The 9,383-nt window shown below is 41.6% G+C and overlaps 1 long non-coding RNA gene across 1 annotated transcript in view; it reads right to left on the bottom strand.

The window, feature by feature from the left end:
- Positions 1-3,422: 3,422 nt before the first annotated feature.
- LOC132649013 (uncharacterized) overlaps positions 3,423-9,383 on the bottom strand; it is a 33,650-nt gene continuing 27,689 nt past the window's right edge. Inside the window, exons 2-3 of the long non-coding RNA XR_009587401.1 lie at positions 5,368-5,533; positions 3,423-4,028 (exon numbers count right to left, since the gene is read on the bottom strand). This is a non-coding gene — a long non-coding RNA (uncharacterized LOC132649013). The remainder of the gene's footprint in view (positions 4,029-5,367; positions 5,534-9,383) is intronic.

Below are 9,383 nucleotides of genomic sequence, written 5' to 3'. Positions count from 1 at the left end.
AGTCACCAGAAAACCAAGGCTGTGGTTGTGAGAAAGGAAAAAATAAGAGCATGCTCTGTTGGTCCTTCTAGTTGGGAGGGATAAAGTTAAAAGAAGGTTTTATAAAGTCAGATTTTGGGTCATTTTATAAATAAAAAAAGAGTTTGCTGTCTGTTGTTGGAAAGATGCAGGGTTTACAGGACAGTCATCATTTAGCATCATTTGCTCTCACATGTTCTGTGTATGTGCTTTTACATGGATGTTCGCTGATCAAGTGCCACCACACTTTCTTAAGCAGGACTTGCAATTGGCCCCGTATCACAAAGGTAGGATGGAGAGTCTGCATCAGTGATGGTGTGCTGCTCACTTGGGATGACTCTCAGGGATGTGGGGATAGGGTGCTATCTTTGCTCCTTTAGTTTTTCTACTGAAGACAGAATCTCATGTAACCCAGACGGCCTTGACCCCATTGAGCAGCAGAGGATAGCCTTGAACCGCTGATCCTCCTGCCTATACCTCCTGAGTTCTGAGATTGTCACCTTACCTGGTTTATATAGTGCTGGGGATGGAAGCCAGGGCTTCATGCATACCAGGAAAACATTGTACCAACTGAGTCACATCCTCAGACCTCTTTTAGCCTCTCATCAAACTTAGCTCACCAGGCTTAGTGGTGAGTGCCTTTACATGCTGATTTGTTTTGGCAACCCTGATCTTTTAAAACTGTTATTGTTGGACCTCAGAGGGAAAATTTTCTAGACCAGTTGTGCCCTAGGATGACTTCGTCAGTATAGTCACTGAGATTTTATGGCGCCGGATGGTGGTCTAGATGCCACTATTTTTCCTCATGATCTCAGCAAGAATGAGATAGGAGAGAAAGCTCAGAGGTCTCTGGACCATCTCTTGGTCCAAAGTAATGATACAAATTGTGAAAGGAGAACTTTGCGGTTTGGGATGGCACATGGAGTGGTCTCTCTCCCTTTACCATTTTGGTGCCCACTAAGAGACAGAAATATAACTTTCATGGGATTAAAAGAAAGGGTTAGAGATGTCCAATTACTGTGGAGATCACCCTTTTGACATTAGCTTCTTTTCGAATCTCCATATTTCATTCTGATTTATTCTGCAAATAATCATCAAAGTAAGCATTTCCCAACATAGATCTAAATGCATAACCATGCCCTACTTCTTATTAAATTTAGGATTAGAAAAAGAAGAAGAAGAACATGGGCTGGGGAAGTAGCTCAGTCCTTAAAGCACCTGCAAGAGTGCTTTAACAGACAAGAGGACCAGAGTTCAAGTCCCAAACACCATATAAATCTTGGGTGGGCATGGTGGCTTGCCTATAATTTTAGCCTTTGAAGGTGGAAACAAGGGATCCACAGATCTAGCTGGTTAATGAGAATTTGCTGTATTCTAACTTTTAAATACTGGCTTAAAGGCAGGAAAATTTTTTGAGTTCAGACCAAATAAACCCAGAGTTTGTAATATCAGTGAATCACACTTTTTAATTGAGAAAGAACTTGGAGCTCACTATTCTAAGCTCTTCAAGGGCTTCCACTTGAGGATAAAATTGGACACAGCTTAGTTTGCTCCAAACTCTTGTTTTCTTCAGTTTGGTGTTGTGATTTATAGACCAATTACAACCTGCCGTGTGAAACAAACTATCAAATTTAAGCGAGTCAGTAACCACTAGGATCCATCTGTGGCTCATTTTCATGTAAAGAAATTGTATTACTTTATAAATATTTTACATTTGTAATATTTATGAATTTACACAGGAGTTGCCCCAGGGGCCTTTCACTTGGTGGAAAAATGACACAGGATTGCTGTTTTGTTATCTAAAGAGGTCTCAGGACCAAACATGCTTATACAGTGCAGCGTAGACAATCTCGATCCCAAATTAAGATGAAACTCTTACACTTCCATCTCTTTCTTTTATTTCTGCTTCACTGCTCCATCCTACTGTCGTGGACATATGAGGAGAGATTGTGTTTTAAAACCTATGTCCTTTGGACCAGGCAGAGAGGCTCTAGCTCCCAAGCCACTCAAAAAGGAATAACTTTAGCTGGGCAAGAGGACATTATTGGTAAAATTGAGGGCTTTACCTAAACTTACTTTAGTGGGGAACCCTGATTCCCTAGGGGAAAATATCTGCAAAGCCACTACTGGGAGCTCAGAGGAAAATATTATGTTCTAACCTTTTAAAAATTAATCCATCTGTTAAGAGGGGTCCCAACTGTATTTCATTTAAGCCATAATCTGAAGGGTGCAACAATTGAACCAAGACAAATGGAGTACCCTAAGCAAATGTCATGCCATAGATTTACCTACCTACAAGACATTGGCCTGGTTCAGGTCAGAGGTTAATTAAAGACATTGAAAGGTCATCCTGTGATTAGGTGAAAGCAGACTTTTAATAGGGCATCAGTCTGAGCCACACTGACAGAAGATTTATGCCAGGCGTGATGACATCGCCACGAATCCTGCTGATAACAAGAGCCTCAATATTGGTCTGAACAGAATGATGAATGAAGCCCATATCTCCTCACTCTGCTCATTACTAGCCCTTTCACTCCTGGTGGCATGTAGCAGCATTTGTTTACTGGGATTTGGAGACATGGGACAGCATCCCGGTCCATCTAATACTTTCAAACGTACACTTGTTATATAAAAATGAAACAAGAGATAAGATTAGGCCTTTGAATAATTGCACAGCTCTGCTTCCTGGATTATTTTCACCAGTACCAACATTATCCACTCCCCCACTCAATGTTCTTCCAGTGTGTGAACAGCTCAAGAAAATTAATTGTCTGAGGCAGAAGGTCAGAGGGAAAAAATTACCGATAAGTGTGAAACATGCTATAAAACAGAACCTTGCTGAGTCTTGCCTTCCATAGCTCTCAATATGGGAACAAAAGATAATGTAAAGAAAAAGATATACACATCCCCCTGCCACACTTAGAGTTGCTGTTCTTGTTTGGATTTGATTAGGGAAAGGATCTAGAAAGCAGGCCCAATAAATGGAAAATAAGAACAAAAATAAAACAAACAACTTTTCAATATTGCTCAGCTGAAAGCAGATGGAAGAAAAACTAAAGCCCTGATGAATAACGTTTACTTTTCCATGAAACTCCCTTCCAACATGTTATGTATTTATCAAACCACCAGAGTGTAAATTCTATGAATAAGCCCTATCATCTCGCAGCCAGTAGACACCATGGAAACGGCAGCAACAGAAAATGCTTGAGCCTCAGAAAAGGCTACTTTCTACAGAGTTGCACATAGCTGCATCTGCAGTTTCACAATGGGGAAAAATGGTCAGAATCTTTCTGCTTGGGCCACCAAGCAGGACCAGGCCAAGGGAAGATCACATCCCATCTATCCTCAAGGCAAGTGTCACATTAATTCAGAAGCAAAGGGAAGAGCCCAGTAGAGGTGGTGGTATTAGGAGCCAGTTGCAGGAGAGCTGTGGGAAGGTCACTGCCCCTCATTTGATGTCAGACAGAAAAGACATGCCGTCTTTTTTTTCTTTTCTTTCTTTCCTTTTTTTTTTTCAAGACAGAGTTTCTCTGTGCAAACTTGACTGTCCTTGAACTTGCTTCTGTAGAAAAGGCTGGCCTTAAACTCAGAGATCCATCTGTCTCTGCCTTCCAAGTCTGAGACTAAAGGAATTTGCTATCACCACCTGGAGATATTTTATTTTTTAATAGTACTAGGAACATCTTATAAAAAATGGGTAATCCCAGCACTTGGTAGGCTGAGGCAGGTGGATCTCTGAGTTTGAGGTCATCCTGATGTATAAAGCAAGTTCCAGGACAGCCAGAGAGACACAGAGAAACCTTGTCTCAAACAATGGAAATAATGATAATGATAATAATAATAATAATAATAATAATGATAATAATGGTTTGGAGAGATGGTTCAGCAGCTCTTGCAGAAGATCTTCTCTCCGTTCCCAGCACCTATTGACAATGGCCCATAGATCAAGCTCCAGGTCATCTGACACCCTCTTCTGGCCTCTTCAAGAACCTTCGCTCACAGGCAAATATCTACGCAGAGACACAAACATATATAATTAAAAACAAATCTTTTAAAATGAGTAATAAAAGAGAAATCAATTAATTAGCTAGGTTATTCACAATCTCCTTTGCTCTAGATGTGGCAAAGGATCTAAGACTCTGGACTGGCTGACCCCAGGCCCCAGGGATCCACCTGCCTCTGCCTCTCCAGCGCTGGGGCTACAAGTGTGTGTTGTCACTCTTGGCTTTTTCACGAGGTTCTGAAGAGCCATTTCAGGTCTTTATGTTTGCACAGCAAGCACTTTATTCAATGAGCCAACTCTGCAGCCAAGAGCAAGGCAGTTCACAGATTAAGCCAAGTCCTCAAATCAGGAGCCTAGCCTTGCTTAAATGTCAGAATACTAATCTGTCTAGATGGTGTTTAACATCAGCGTTCTGTGGTGCAAATTATGCTTTCCTTTAGAGATTGACCAGAGACTGGCAAGTTAAAGGGCACAGGAAGGATTGTTCCAGAGAAATATTTTTTAGCTTGTGTAACAGAAATTTCTTCTATGTTTTCCATTGAAGCATTTATGAGCATCTTGTGGTATTTATTTTGGACAATGACTTATGGAAACAAATGTGAAAGGAAATATTGCTAACAGTTACTAGTTCTGGTTTCAAGTTAACAGGAAAGATACACACGAGTGCATGTGCTTGGATGGGAACACACACACACACACACACACACACACACACACACAGGAGAAAGGTGTAAAATCTCAAAGTGGAGGAAGGCTGGAGAGATGGTTCATTGATAAAAGCAGATGCTGCTTATGCAGTGGACCAGAGTTTGGTTCGAAAAACCTGTGTCATGTGGCTCACAACCAAATGTAACTCCAGGTCCAGGAGACCTAACATCCTCGTCTGGCTCCCCAAAGCCACACACACGTGTACATGCACACACACTGAATTTTTTTTCTTTAAAAAAAAACTCAAAGGACTCAAGTTTGAAATGATTGCCCTTAAATGTAATTTTAGCCCTCAGGAGGAAGAGTCAAGAGGATTGGGAGTTCAAGGCCATCCTGGGCTGCAAAGGGAATTTGAGCCCAGCATGGGCTACTCAGACTCTGTTTTAAAACAAAGAAGCAAACAGCAACAAAACCCAAAGGGCTTGTGAGGGTATAAGCAAGTGTAGACTGAGCCTTTTTATTCATTGTAGCTGATGTCTATGCACGCTATCTCTTTCTTTATATGTGGAATAATAGTAGAGGATCTGGAAAAATTCTGAGCTAGGAGGGGAAAAAACCAAAACAACCAACTAAATCTCAAACAAACAAACAAACACAATTCTAAGCAACTTAAAACCCAAAAGTCAGGGAGCAGGTACCTAGGCATAGTTTTTTTCTTTTGTCTTGTTATCGTTAGTCACATTTTATTGTTAATGTCACACTTCTGGCTCTTCTGTCTCCTGCCATAGGCACCCAGAGCCTCTGTTTGATGGAGAGCATAGAGATGATTGTCATCCGAAGTGGTTCTTGGCAGGCAGGACTGAGCTGAGGGGGAAAACAAATGCACAATGAACAGGAACATAAGCATCCCAATTCAGGCCAGCCTCCCTTGCTATGTCGAGGAGTGAAGCTACAGTGAATTCTGCTGAACTATCTGGAGGATTCTCTAGGAAAGTCAGTGAAATGTGACTTGAACAAGTCAGACATGACAATCTAATTAAACAGAACCCGGTGTCTAAGAGATTCTGCTAGTGCCTCCTCCTGTTTCCCTTTCGTTCTTTGTATATGTGTACACACATGCCTGTGTATATACAAATGCTGGTGTGCATGCGTGCATATGTGCACGTGGAGGCCAGAGGAAAATGTGAAGGGGTGTTTCCCTCATTTGCCTTCCTTATTATTTTTAAAGATTTATCTTACTGTTAATTGTATACTTCTCTCTGTGGCTATGTATGCTACGGTGTGTGAGTGCCCTTGGAGGCCAGAATAGGGCATCAGGTCCCCTGGAGCTGGAGTTACAGGTAATTATGGGCACAATTATGAGTTCTGGCAATCAAACATGGATCCGCTATAAAAACACCCTTAACTGTGGAGTCATCGTCCCAACTTGACCATGTTATTTTGAGACAGGGTCTGTGCTGGTTAGGTTTTTCTTTTCAACTTGACACAAGCTATAGTCATCTAGGAAGTGGAAAAGTCAACTGGGGAAAATGCCTCCATCAAACTGGCTTGTAAACAAGTCCGTGGGTGCATTATAGAGATTAATGATTGACACGGGAGGGCCCAATCTACTGTAGATGGTGCCATGCCTAAGCAGGTGGCCCTGGGTTGTATAAAAAGTGGGCTTAGCAAGCCATGGGAACAAGCCAGTAAGCAACATTCTTCCATGGCTTCTCTGTTTCAGGTTCCTGCTCTGAGTTTCTTCCTTGGCTTCCTCTTGACGATAGCCTGAAACACATAAGGCAAATAAACCCTTTTCTCCCAGAGTTGCTTTTGATCATGCTGTTTTATCAAAGCAATAGAAGCCCTAACTAAGACGGGCCTTCAACTACACCATGAGCTCATGAAGTTGGCTAGACTAGCTGGCCAGTGAGCCCCAGGGACCCTCCTGTTTCCACTCCTCCAGTGTTGGGACTACAAGAGTGTGCCACCATGTCTGGCTCTTTCACATGGTAAGCCCTCCTCCTTGTTACTAAGCCTCTCTGGATCTGTGAATTGTAGCGTGACTATCCTTTACTTTACAGCTAATATTCACTTATACACAAGTACGAACCATGTTTGATTTTGGGGGTCTGGGTTACCTCACTCAGGATAATTTTTTTTCTAGTTCCATCTGCAAATTTCATGATGTCATTTTTTCAACAGTCCATTATGTAAATCTATCACATAAAAAAAATCCATTTTTGGTTGACGGACATCTAGGTTGTTTCTAGTTTCTGGCTATTTTGAATAAAGCTTCTATAAACCAAGTTGAGAAAGTGTCCTTGTGGTATGGTGGAGCATCTTTTGAGCATACTCCCAATTTTCTGAGAAACTGTCATATTGCTTTCCAGAGTGGCTGTACAAGTCTGCGTTCCCACCAGCAGTGGAGGAGGGTTGCCCTTGCTCCACATCTTTGCCAGCGTGGGCTGTCACTTGAGTTTTTGATCTTTGCCATTCTGATGGGTATAAGATGGATTCTCAAAATGTTTTGATTTGCATTTCCCTGATGGCTAAGGATGTTGAACATTTCTTTAAGTGTTTCTCAGCCATTTGAGGTTCCTCTGTTGAGAATTCTGTTTAGAGCTTTTTGATTGGATTATTTAGTTTGTTGGTGTCTAGTTTCTTCAATTCTTTATATATCATGGATACCAGTCTTCTGTCAGATATGCAGTTGGTGGACATTTTTTCCCATTCTATAGGTTGCTGTCTAATCAATTTTGTAAACCTCTTGGTTATAAATATAAACTTTAAAATAAAACAAACTTCAGACACTAGACAAAGGCCTTAATTGTTTTTACAAGGTTATTTGACTGCACCTCATATCTAAGAGAGCCTTCTGCATACTTGCTAGATGCTTACCCACTGAGTTATACCCCAACCTGCTGTTCCCTCTTCCCCTCCCAACTCTTCCTCTCTTCTTCCTTCCCTTTCTTTCCTCTCTCTGTCTCTCTCTCTCTCTCCCTCTTTTCCTTTCTACCTTACCTTTAATTTTGAAACCACTAAACTGGTCAGGCTGTTTGAACTTGCTCTGTACAAGGAAAATTTGAAGTATTCTTGCTTTAGTTTTCAAAATGCAAGTGGTTTTAAGTATTAACCAGCATTCCTCTGATCTTTCCACACACAGACCCTCACCTGTCCACCAGCTGCAGCTTAGGAGGAAGACCTGCAGTTCTTCTCCGCCTTCCTTATTTGTGATAACTAGCTCAAAAGGAACCAATGTCAGCTAAGGAGACAGGCGGTTGCGAGGCCAGGTTCTCTGCATATGCCATTTTAAAATAAATGATTTCAGGACTGAAGAGATAGAATAGTGGTTAAGAATGCCTGCTGCTTACTTGAACATATTTTAGATATATGTCTAGGAGTGGTATAGCTGGATCTTGAGGTAGCACTGTTCCTAATTGTCTGAGGAAGCTCCAGATTGATTTCCAAAGTGGTTGTGCATTTACATTCCCACCAGAAATGGAGGGGGGTTCCCCTTTCTTCACATTCTCTTCAGCATGTGCTATCATGTGAGTTTTTTATAGTAGCCATTCTGATGGGTGTAAGGTGAAATCTCAGGGTTGTTTTGATTTGCATTTCCCTGATGACTAAGGACATTGAACATTTGACATTCATCTGAGCTCCCATTTATTGATTGTTGATTTTAGAGCCTGTGTTGTTGGTATTCTGTTCAGGAAGTTGTCTCTTGTGCCAGTGAGTTCAAGGTTCTTCTGTACTTTTTCTTCTAACAGCTTTAGTGTATCTGGTTTTACGTTGAGGTCTTTGATCTTTGATCTTTAGTTTTGTGCAGGGGGGTAAGGTATGGATCTATTTGCATTCTTCCACATGTAGATATTTGTTCAAAAAAGTTCATAGCAGCTTTATTCATAATAGCCAGAATCTGGAAACAACCCAGATGTCCCTCAGTTGAGGAATGGATACAGAAATTGTGGTATATTTACACAGTGGAATACTAGTCAGCAATTAAAAACAAGGAAATCATGAAATTTGCAGGCAAATGGTGGTAACTAGAAAAGATCATCCTAGGTGAGGTAGAAGCAGAAAGACACACATGGTATATACTCACTTCTAAGTGGATATTAGATATATAATAAAGGATACTCATACTAAAATCTTCTCACCTAAAGAAGCTAAGCAAGAAGGAGGACCCTGGGTAAGATGCTCAATCCTTATTCCAAAAGGCAAATGGGATAGAACTTGGAAGATGGAGAAAACAGGACAGGAGCCTACCACAGAGGGCCTCTGAAAGACTCTATCCTGCAGGGTATTAAAGCAGATGCTGAGACTTATAGCTAAACCATGGGCAGAGTGCAAGTAATCTTATGAAAGAAGAGAGAGATAGAAAGACCTGGAGGGGACAGGAGCTCCACAAGGAGAGCAACAGAACCAAAAAATCTGAGCACAGGGGTCTTTTATGAGACTGATACTTCAACCAAGGACCATTCATGGAGATAACCTAGAACCCCTGCACAGATGTAGTCCATGGTAGCTCAGTATCCAAATGGGTTCCCTAGTAAGGGGAACAGGGGCTGTCTCTGACATGAACTCAGTGGCTGGCTCTTTGATCACCTCCCCCTGAAGGGGGAGCAGCCTTACCAGGCCACAGAGGAGGACAATGAAGCCAGTCCTGATGAGACCTGATAAGCTAAGGTCAGATGGAAGGGGAGAAGGACCTCCCCTATCAGTGGACTAC

Source organism: Meriones unguiculatus, chromosome 18, assembly GCF_030254825.1.
Source record: "Meriones unguiculatus strain TT.TT164.6M chromosome 18, Bangor_MerUng_6.1, whole genome shotgun sequence".
NCBI classification, from domain to species: domain Eukaryota; kingdom Metazoa; phylum Chordata; class Mammalia; order Rodentia; family Muridae; genus Meriones; species Meriones unguiculatus.
The sequence above is the reverse complement of the archived record's forward strand: the minus strand, read 5'-3'. Positions and strand labels throughout refer to the sequence as shown.